We start from the raw sequence: 12520 nt of genomic DNA on the forward strand, positions 1-12520 counted from the left end.
TATTAAAAAAAACCGCATCAAATCCGTTGCATAGTTTTAAAGATTTAAGCATACAAAGGGACATAGGGACAGAGAAAGCGACTTTGTTTTATACTATCAACTCCACCCCAACTCGATACACAAAAAGTAACATGACATGGTAATACAATTAAATTATTTACACAATATGTAATTAGGCTGTCTATTGAGTATTTAATTGTCCAAATTAAATACCATTAGAAACATTTTAAAAGGTTGAATATTTAATGTAGATACATAATTTATATGTTAGGTACCCCTTGAAAAACCCTAAAAATGAATCGCAAAATGTGTTGGTAAGCGCATAATTCGAGAACGGCTGAACCAATTTCGATAATTCTTTTTTTATTATATTCCTTGAAGTACGAGGATGGTTCTTATGTAGAGAAAACGTAAACATGTACCACGGGCGAAGCCGGGGCGGACCGCTAGTCTTCTTATATATAAAAATGAATCGCAAAATGTGTTGGTAAGCGCATAACTCGAGAGCGGCTGAACCGATTTCGATAATTCTTTTTTTATTATATTCCTTGAAGTACGAGGATGGTTCTTAGGTAGAGAAAACGTAAACATGTACCACGGGCGAAGCTGGGGCGGTCCGCTAGTTTATTATATAAAAAATTAAAATTTAAAATTATTATTGTAAATTATATTTTAGCAAATTGACAATATAATGTCCTATAATTAAAAGCACAGTGGACCATGTATTTAATCATAAGTTATATAATCCTTTGTTGGAAATTCATAAATAAATTTACATAGCCAAGATGTTTACTTAATCATAGATGGCCGATTTTTCAATGCTTGGATAAAACTTATCCGTCCAATCACACGTAAAATAAAGTATTACACGATAATATTAAAATGTCACGTAAACTGTCAAATAAGGGCAATTAGAATACATTTTTTTAGACACATAAAACCGAAAGAGAAAAAGAAATTTTATTGCTCTAGCGGGATGCGAGTGGCCGGGTGGCCGAGTGGTCCCCTGCCAAAAAAAACGTCGTGGGTTCGAACCTCACCAGTCACCTAGTGATCGAAGTATTTTAATTCTTAAAAATTGGTTGTCTGTAAAGTCGGTTTACTGATTGTGCTTCTTTGTCGCTCGTTCCGCGCTCTCGCTTGCACTTCAAGCCTTACATGGAACGCCTCAGAGCGAGGTAACGCCGCATGAGTCATGTTTTTTCGTGCGTGCAGCCGGCTCTATCAAATTATAAGACGTTGTCACGTCAAAAAAAAGTTTTTATTTTTTATTGAAGACCTTAAAAGGTCTAGGTATAATTATTCTTCCATAAATTATTACAATATCACAGAATTCTTCATAGATTTTTAGATAATATTTGTACAATACCAACATCCCTAGACTGTTTAAGTGTGTACGAGCTGTGCCCTGCGGTTTTACCCGCATTGCTCCGCTCCTATTGGTATTAGCGTGATGATATAGCCTATAGCCTTCCTCGATATATTATGGGCTATCTAACACCGAAATAATTTTTCAAATCGGACCAGATGTTCCTGAGATCAGCGCGTTCAAACAAACAAACTCTTCAGCGTTATAACATTAGTATAGATTTACGTTCGTAAATTCGTGTCATAGGCCAGGATCCTTCACCCATTTTTGCACGTGATTACTATCAAGCTAATTTTCCGTGAGTAATTTAGATAATTATTTTGAGATTGACCAAAAAAAAAATTCAGTTAGTAATAAATATTTGAGAACCATCAAATCAAAACATTTTATCCTTGTTACCTCAATAACCTTGTAATTAGCTACCACAATCGAGAGTTTCGTAGAGGAAATTATTGATAAAATTGATAAAATTATTGGGCGTCTCATAAAAATATAGCTACTCACGGAAAATTAGCTTGATAGTAATCAAGTGCAAAAATGGGCGATGGATCCTGAACTATCATGATTACGCAATTTTTTAACACATTGTGGATAAATGATAAATCAATGTCCGCATGTTGATATTACTGTATAAATTGCTATAATTTATGCGGTTTCGATACGATAATGCCTAATTAACCTTTAACTATTTTAATGATATGGAATGACGTTACATTAATAACAATAAGCTTCTTGGTATAAATTAAATGAAACTATGCTAGTGCAAAAAAACCTCGTATGAAGACGTTTTATCTATTTAAATAAAATTCAATTCAAACCTTTTTGAAGAGTTTTCTGTAACGATACGACTCTGAATCTCTTCTCTAAGAATTACTGATTTCTATAAAAAACTAGCGGTCCGCCCCGGCTTCGCCCGTGGTACCTACGTGTTTAAACTATCCTATCTCTCAAGTTGGATCGAACTGCACATGGTGTGCGAATTTTATTATAATCGGTTAAGTGGTTTAGGAGTCCATTGAGGACAAACATTGTGACACGAGATTTATATAATATACTAGCGGTCCGCCCCGGCTTCGCCCGTGGTATATGTTTAAGAATAAGAATAAGAAAAAGAATAATTTATTTCGCCAAAAGCCAACAACAGATATAATGAAAAGAATAAGGAATACAAAAAAACACAGAAAAAGACAAAAGTGTGGCAGACCTTTAGCAAAAAGGGGACCAACTCAGTATTAAGCTGTGCCTTCAACAGCACAGCACTGATTTTCAGTGGCCCCCATTGTTTGAAGTACAGCTACAGACCGAAGTATAGAGGGATAGAAATTATATTAATAAAATAAACAATATTACACGTTATAAATATTATACATATAAAAAGAAGGCATAGGAATGTACATATACTAGAACATTAAGAAAATAGTAATAAATAATAACGAAAATAAAAAATTAATAAACATACATACAGATAAATAGACACAAAAGAGAGATGCTACATTCTACAGTAGGTTACGGTTGTTTTTTAAAAATAAAAGCAGCAACTTTATTTTTGAAGTTATTAATGCAACGAAGGTTACGTAAGGGTGGAGGCAAGTTGTTCCAACACTTCGTAGCATTATAACTGAAACTGCCTCTGAAAGCGGTTGTGTGATGTTTGGGCACAATAAGTAGCTTTTGACTCATACCCCTGGTTTCATTGACAAGCGATTTGCGTCCTTTATCCCTACAAAAATGAAGCCTCTGGTAAAGGTACGTTGGACGCTCATTAATAATAATCCCAAAAAGAAACTTAGAAAAATGCACTTGACGTCGGCTTTCCATATTTAAAATTTTAGCTTCATTCAAAAAAGGACTGACGTGATGGCGCGGAGGAATATTCCAGCAAAATCGCGCGCAACTATTTTGTACACGTTGTATAGCCTTTTTAGTACGTACGAGTAATCTGGAACCATACATACAATCAGTGTAATTGAATTTTGATAAAATTAGAGAATGTTTACGTTTTCTCTACATAAAAACCATCCCCGTACTTCAAGGAATATAATAAAAAAAAAATTATAGAAATCGGTTCAGCCGTTCTCGAGTTATGCGCTTACCAACACATTTTGCGATTCATTTTTATATATAAGATTAAGAAGATTTATTACTTATTCGGTAGTCAAAATAATTTGACTGAACGGTTGGCTGGGTTGGTAGTGACCCAGCCTTCCAAGCCCAAGGTCGTGGGTTCGATTCCCACCCGGGGCAAATATTTGTGTGATTAACATAAATGTTTGCTCTGGGTGTTAATCCTACAAATATTATAAATGCGAAAGTTTGTAAGGATGGATGTGTGTATGTTTGTTACTCTTTCACGAAAATTCTACCGGACCGATAACAATGAAATTTAGCACACATATAGATAGTAACTTGGATTAACATATAGGATAGGTCTTATCCCGGAAATTCCACGGGAACGGGAACTGTGCGGGATTTTCTTTGAAAACACGGATGAAGCCGCAGGCGGAAGGCTAGTAATCACATAAAATAGAAGTGGAAAGTTTTACTCAAATTATTTACACATATTACACAAGTGTTACCTAGGTTATTTTTTGTATAATTGTTGTTCCTTGCTAAACAATAGTAGTAGAAATCCTTATCCATACTATATTAATTGATTTAATATTATAAATGCGAAAGTAACTCTGTCTGTCTGTTACTCAATCACGCCTAAACTACAGAACCAATTTTCATGAAATTTGGTGTGGAAATATTTTGATACCCGAGAAAGGACATAAGGACATTAGTATCGTAGAACAAAATTTTAATATATGTAAAGAATACATTTGTTTTTTTCTGTGCTATTTATTATCTGTTGTGTGTTTGACATTTAAAAGTGACATTGATGCTCTGTATTTTCTGTATTTTCTGATTTCTATGATTGTCAACTTTTTTTTTATGGATTAAAGGCTTTAAATGTTGTTTTTTTATTACAACGAAAAAACGCAACTGTCTTTAATTCATTTCCCAATATTATTATCATTATAAAACAACATTTTCTGCAAATATTTCACGAAGTATGGAGAAGTTAAGATTTGATTTTTGTGTGAAAACAGCACCAGATGGAAAATCGAACGTGATTTGCATAACCTCAATAGGAACACCTGATGGTAAAACTTTTGCCATACCGGCCGACTATCAAAATGCAAGTTTACATAAACTTATAACAAATACATCAAACTATGCCAAGATAAGAAAAACATTGAATAAAAGACATCAGACAAGGAAAATATGGATAACTTTAACTGAGGAAATATCAAAGACTTATTTAGATGAAGAACAAAATATACAGTTTAATGATTTTTATCTTGAAGAGATTAAGGAAAACATAAATGATCAAGAATCTTTCACTAGAAGCTCAAATGAAACATTAGAGAAACTATTAGAGAAATTACTTGAAGAAAAGCAAAAAAAATCTGAAACTCAAAACTTGGGGAAAATTGCAAAGGATTTTGTGATTGAAAAATTCACTGGTAGAAATACAAATGCTTACCAATGGATTAAGGATTTCAACAAAGAATGCGAACGCTTTCATATTAATGAAGACAGAAAAAAAATTGAAATTTTAAAACAGTTTTTAGAATATCCTAGTGTGAATTGGTACAGTTGTATGTTAATAAAATTAACAATAGAATCAGAGTGGATTAAATGGGAAAAAAACTTTTGTGAAACATTTGGAAACAAAGGTTGGTCGCCAATCAGATATGCTCTTGGATTTAAATACCAAACAGGTTCATTGCTTGAGTACGCATTAAAAAAAGAAAAATTGTTATTAGAGGTGAGGAAGACGATTGATACTGGTACTCTTATAGACCTTATAGCCGCAGGCCTGCCTAATTACCTGAGTGATAAAATTGACCGAGAGACATTACAAGCAACCGAAGACCTCTACAACGAGATAGGGAAATTAGAACATCTTGTTGGGAGGAACAAATATGAAAAAAAATACCACACATACTCTGACATAAAAACAAAAAAATATGAAGAAAAGAAACCCTGCCAAATTTGTGCTACTGAGAAAAAAGTGAAACGTTTTCACCCCGAGAAAACCTGCTGGTTCAATGTTAAAAACCAAAAGGCAATGGTGAAAAGTGTAAATAACTCGGAATTAGAAATTGAACTTAATAAGGAGAATCCAAAAAACTAGAAATACCACCATTAATAAAAGTAAAGTTGTTATTAAATGATACTTTAAAAGTTACCGCAATTTATGATTCTGGTTCAAATGTATCTTTAATTAATGCAAAATTATTGAAAATACATGAAAAAGAAGAAGACACACTTTATAAGCAAACTGCAAACTTGAAAACTATTAATGGTGAGAAGAAAACAAAAGGTATGGTAACACTAAAAATAAAAATATATAATATTGAAAGTAAAATGAATGTTTTTGTTATAGATAATGAAAATTTTCACTATGATTTTCTCATTGGTTTGGATTGTATAAAAAAATTTAGATTACTCCAAGATGAAAAATTGAATATCATACAATGTAATTTTGAAAAAAAAACGAGAATAATGTTCAAAATAAAGAGGATAACAAAAATGAAGGCTCCCTAATGGATATTTTCAATTCAATGAATGACGAAATTCCTGATGTACTAGGTGACAAAAACCAACAAGATGTTTCTCTATGCTCTGAGGTACCCAAAAAAAACATGAACCATAAAAACAGATGCGAAATTAATTTCAATGAACATATAAACTTCAGTGAATTTGAAATTTCAGTAAACCACCTCGACTTATGTAAACAAACTGAAATTGATAAACTTATAGAGAAATACAAATCAGTCTTTGCCAAGGACAAATACGACGTTGGTACAGTACGAGATTATGAAGCTCAGATAGACTTGACAGTAGATAAATATTGCTACAAGCGCCCATACAGATGCTCAATGGAAGATAGAAAAGAAATTGAAAATCAAATATCAAAACTATTGAAAAACAATTTAATCGAGGAATCCTATAGCCCTTTTGCTGCTCCGGTGACCCTGGCATATAAGAAAGAAGATGGGAAAAGATCGAGACTGTGTATAGATTTCCGGGAATTGAATAAAATTGTTATCCCTCAATCACAGCCTTTTCCTTTGATTGAAGACTTGATGGTGAAGACTGTAAACTGTGAGTTTTATTCTACTTTTGATATAAATTCAGCATTTTGGTCCATTCCTTTGAAGGTTCAAGACAGATATAAGACGGCATTTGTCACGCAAGAAGGCCATTTCCAGTGGACATGTCTCCCATTTGGTTTAAAGACAGCTCCAGCGATTTTCCAAAGAATATTGACAAACATAATAAGAAAATACAAACTATCAGATTTTGCAGTAAATTTTATCGATGATATTTTAATTTTTTCAAAAAATTTCAGGGACCACATAACACATATATCAAAACTGCTGGAGGCAATACAAACGGAAGGATTTAGACTGAAATTCTCGAAATGCACTTTTGCAAACAATCATGCCAAATATTTGGGACACATAATAGAAAAGAATTCAGTAAGACCTCTCAAAGATTATTTAACAGCTGTCAGAAACTTCCCCATTCCAGAAACAAGAAAAAATATACGCCAGTTCCTTGGAAAAGTAAACTTTTATCATAAATTTGTGCCACATAATGCAATTATTCTGGATCCATTACACAACTTACTACGGAAAGATGTAAAATTTCTATGGACCAAAGATTGCCAAGAATCATTTGATAAAATAAAGGAATTACTATGCTCAAAACCAATTCTAAAAATATTTGACCCAGAACAACCAATAAAAATTTACACTGATGCTAGTATTAAAGGAGTGGGAGCTGTGTTAAAACAGGAAGATGAAAACGGAATAAATAAACCTGTAGCTTACTTTTCAAAAAAATTGACAGAGACGCAAAAGAAAAAGAAGGCAATATTTTTGGAATGCTTAGCAATAAAGGAAGCTGTAAAATACTGGCAGCACTGGCTTATGAATAAAGAATTTGTAGTATATTCAGATCATAAACCATTAGAAAATATGAACATCAAGTCTAGGACTGATGAGGAGCTGGGTGATTTGACATATTATTTATCCCAATACAATTTTAAGATAAAATATAACCCGGGACTGACAAATCAAGAAGCTGACTGTTTAAGCAGAAATCCAGTCTTAGAAACTAATGACAATACAGAAGATTTCTTAAAAGTTGTAAACTTAATAAACATAAAAGATATAAAACAGGACCAAGACACAAATCTAAATCTACAGGATGAAAAATCAAAATTTATACTAGAGAATAACATTTATTACAAAAAGAATAAAAACAGGAAAAAATTATACTATCAGAAGCATTTAGCAAAACACTAATTAGAGATGTCCACAATACTTACTGCCACATTGGGATAACACAAATGATAAATAAAATAACCCCTTTCTATACAGCAAAGAATATCATCGCAAACATTAAGAAAATTTGTGAACAATGTGACATTTGTATAAAAAACAAATCAAGAAGGAAGACAAAATTTGGGTTAATGTCCCACTTAGGCCCAGCAACACACCCATTTGAAATTATGTCAATCGATACCATTGGAGGTTTCGGAGGATCAAGGTCCACAAAAAAATACCTACATCTCCTGGTTGATCATTTTACACGATATGCTTATATTTTGACATCAAGAAATCAAAACTCCAATGATTTCATCAAGTTGATAAAAAATGTGACACAAAGCAATCAAATTGGTATGGTATTAACAGACCAATATCCTGGCATAAATTCCAAAGAATTTAAAGACTTCCTGAAAAAGAAAAACATAACAATGGTATTCACTGCTGTGGACGCACCATTTTCAAATGGACTTAATGAAAGGTTAAACCAAACTTTAATAAATAGGATAAGGTGTAAAATAAACGAAGGGGACAAGAAGACTGCATGGACGACTATTGCACAAAAATGTGTAGAAAAATATAATGAAACAGAGCATACAGTTACTAAGTTCACACCAAAATATCTTTTGGAAGGAGAGAAAATGGACATTTTACCACCAGAATTGAAATCAAGAGGCACAGTAGAAGATCTCAAAAGAGACAGGAAAATAGCATTTGAAAATTCAATAAAATCTCACAACTATAATAAAAAAATATATGATCTGCATAGAGAAGAATATAAATTTGAAGTGGGTGATAGTGTATATGTAGAAAACGGAAACCGGCTGAATAGGAAGAAAATGGATGAATTAAGGATTGGACCATACAAAATCCTAAGAAAAATTTCAAATTCAATCTATGAAGTTGATGTTGGACATAAGAAGACGGAGTCAAACTTCTACCATATTACAAAATTATCTCCAGTAATGGCTAGCTCCTAATCGAACAATCATTTTGATTGTTCTCTCCAAAGGGGGGAGATGTAAAGAATACATTTGTTTTTTTCTGTGCTATTTATTATCTGTTGTGTGTTTGACATTTAAAAGTGACATTGATGCTCTGTATTTTCTGTATTTTCTGATTTCTATGATTGTCAACTTTTTTTTTATGGATTAAAGGCTTTAAATGTTGTTTTTTTATTACAACGAAAAAACGCAACTGTCTTTAATTCATTTCCCAATATTATTATCATTATATATATAGGTACTAATATTATAAAGTTGGTTTGTTTGATCGCGCTAATCTACTAACTACTGATACAATTTGAAAAATTATTTCGGTGTTAGATAGCCCATTTATTGAGGAAGGCTATAGGCTATATAATTATCATCACGCTAAGACCAACAGGAGCGGAGCAATGCGGGTAAAACCGTAGGGCACAGCTAATGCAAGCAATGTTTTTTAGAAACAAATAATAAAAAATAGACTTTGTTCCCACTGCTGGGCACAGGCCTCTTACGTGGGTTCAGGCCACAATCCCCCCGCTGGCCAAGTGCGGGTTGGTAAATGTAATATGCCCCCGATATTTTGTTATTTTTTTAAGCTATTGCATAGCTTCTATCGCGGGCCTTGAGCGCGGGGACCGATTCGAGAAATTCCGTAACGAAAAAACCTCACGCTCCCCACTCCGACGGGCATGGAGGTGTGGCTTGAAGGCATGCTATGCAATAGTAGACTACAAGCCCGCATAGGACAAAAATATGGGTCAAATGAACCACCAGGGAACATATCTAGAACGATAGCAGAGCAAAAAATAATAAGATTCATCACTATGCCGTCACTTGTAAGCTGTCCAACTGAGTGCAGATGAGAATTGAAAAGTACAGGTAGACTCGGTAAATTTTGGTCATATATTTTTGTACGGCATTCTTAACCATCGATAGATCCATTAAAAATAATAAGAAACCGCTCAGTGCCGTACAAAAATGGTGGTTCACCAAGTCGGAATTTTTATTTAATTTCCGAGAGTTACCGGGGGTAAATTTGGTCATTTGACCATGTACGGCATCTGTGTCATACTATTGCTATACTGCTTTTAATCCATTATTCCGCAACGCCGTACAAAAATCATGGGGACAAGGGGAAAAAATCGAGAGTTGTAATCCCCTCTCTTTCCCCACTCCAGGGGGTCATTTGACACAACACGAAATAAATTTATTTTTAAAGTATTTTATGCATAGATAATATTTTTTCATGTGCCGTACATTTTCGTTGGTTCAAAGGGGAAAAATCTGAAAAAGAATAAAATCCATATAACGAAATGTTTGCTTTATATTTTTATAATAAAATATAAATATACATTAATATTAAGAAGCTCGAGGTGGTTAATTATCACCTTGGAAAGTCGGAGTCAGGTGGAATGGACTCCGTTAAATTGATGAACTAATAAAAAAGCTATGAACGAAAAGATGTGAATTATATGCAATCAGTCCATGAATACAGGTAAAGTCACAAGCAAATGCTAGTAATATATACATATTCAAAATGTACAAGTAAAGCGCTTTCAAATGATACCAAACACTGCATATTTATCTTAACTTTATTTTTTTACTCTGTATGTTTTGTCCGCTAGAGGGCGCCACATTAGATTTTGTGAAACCCCATATTATAGCCTTTAGCTAGCTGGTCGCTGGTTATCCAGTGAACAATTCAGACGCGACGAATGATATGTCATTTGTCGAATTCTGATAAGTAGTTTAGAAGTTACGAGGGAATAGATGAACATACATACATGACCTGTAAACAACCATAACCCTACTTTTGCTTTGCCATAGTTGGGTAAAAATATGTTAATGCCGTACTGTATCAAATGGCCATAAAGCACCCTTAAAATTGTAGCTTTCGTCGCTTTCATCAACCTAAAAGATGTGGTCTGCACAAAAATGTACGGCATCGTTTTTTCCTAATTTATCTATGTTAATACTATTTAAAACAACGGATAAAGTGTAGAAAACTATTATATTTCATTGATCTACGATGTTTAAACTTTAACAAAATTTCTGGTTTTGCATTTCTCTATAACTTTTTTTAGAACGGTTTCTTTTGAACGGCAATACTATACTTACAACAATTGAATTTTACAATATCATGTTAAAAAAAAAGTTCCCGTACAGGGTCAAATGACCTTACAGCTCTTTATATCAAGAATTTGATGAAATTAAGATGATTATTGGTATACATTTAAAAGAACAATTATTTTTTGACGGCATTGCTTTTAATAGTACTTTTGAGTGCTAGATAATGTTTTGGAACCGAAGCCGTACTTAGTCAAATGACCCCCTGGAGTGGGGAAAGAGAGGGGATTGCAACTCTCGATTTTTTCCCCTTGTCCCCATGATTTTTGTACGGCGTTGCGGAATAATGGATTAAAAGCAGTATAGCAATAGTATGACACAGATGCCGTACATGGTCAAATGACCAAATTTACCCCCGGTAACTCTCGGAAATTAAATAAAAATTCCGACTTGGTGGACCACCATTTTTGTACGGCACTGAGCGGTTTCTTATTATTTTTATGGATCTATCGATGGTTAAGAATGCCGTACAAAAATATATGACCAAAATTTACCGAGTCTACCTGTACTTTTCAATTCTCATCTGCACTCAGATGGACAGCTTACAAGTGACGGCATAGTGATGAATCTTATTATTTTTTGCTCTGCTATCGTTCTAGATATGTCCCCTGGTGGTTCATTTGACCCATATTTTTGTCCTATGCGGGCTTGTAGTCTATAGCTTTACCGCGGCAGTCCCCGAGTGCCACACGTCTTTTTTTCTTGGATATTTTTTTGCTATGTCCACAGATTATATAATACAGAATATTCATAGACACTAATTTATCGATAGATATAATATGTAAAATGTCGATGACTTTGCCACATTTTTAAAAAAAAATCTTTAAATTAAAATTTTCAACATACAGGGCTCTACTGTTGAACAACTATCATATTATTGTTATTAATTATAATAGGGTATTTTTATACAGGGTTACTTGTAAAACACCAGCAACCTCGCAGGACAAGATTGCTAACATCATAAGTAACAACATTAATTATTATTGTTCTGCGACTTTTGATAATTAGTTATATTTTATTTTCATACAAAAGTAAATATTCATTTAATTTTCCGTTTGAATATTTCATTTAATTATAACTTTACGCGCATCTCAAAAATTACGTATTAGTTAGTTCTTTAAAGAAACGAATCTTCAATGGCGGCGCTTATCATTCCCTCTCGCTCACACACGGCCGTACTGTATGCAAAAAAAAATGGAAAAATAAAATCACTAAAATGTATATTTTGATTTTCCCTATAATAGCTTTTATCATAAAGGAGAATGGGCAAATTGGGCCTGAAACTTGGGCTAAGACCAATACATACGAAATATTGTTTTTGTGATAGATCATTACACATACCTTACGAAAAAAATAAAATAAAAAAATAAATCAACCGGGTTCTTGTACAGTCAAGGCAAAAAGTTTTATTTATTTGGCTATTATTTTGCGCACAATAACGGTGTTTTTAATTCGAGTGAAGTAAGTATAAATCTAAATGTCACTGGAGTGACTGAGTTTAACCACAAAAAACGTCTAACTACGTTAAATTATAATAAACACGGTATAGGTACCTGTTACAAAACATAATATTAGTGTATTTCGGTTATTAGAAGGCTTAAGATTAGTACGTATTTGTAAGTGAATGTGAATTGGAGTAACATAAAGATATT

Source organism: Colias eurytheme, chromosome 30 (assembly GCF_061535395.1).
Source record: "Colias eurytheme isolate Ceu_HAF_F1 chromosome 30, ilColEury1 Martin Lab GWU primary, whole genome shotgun sequence".
Lineage (NCBI taxonomy): Eukaryota > Metazoa > Arthropoda > Insecta > Lepidoptera > Pieridae > Colias > Colias eurytheme.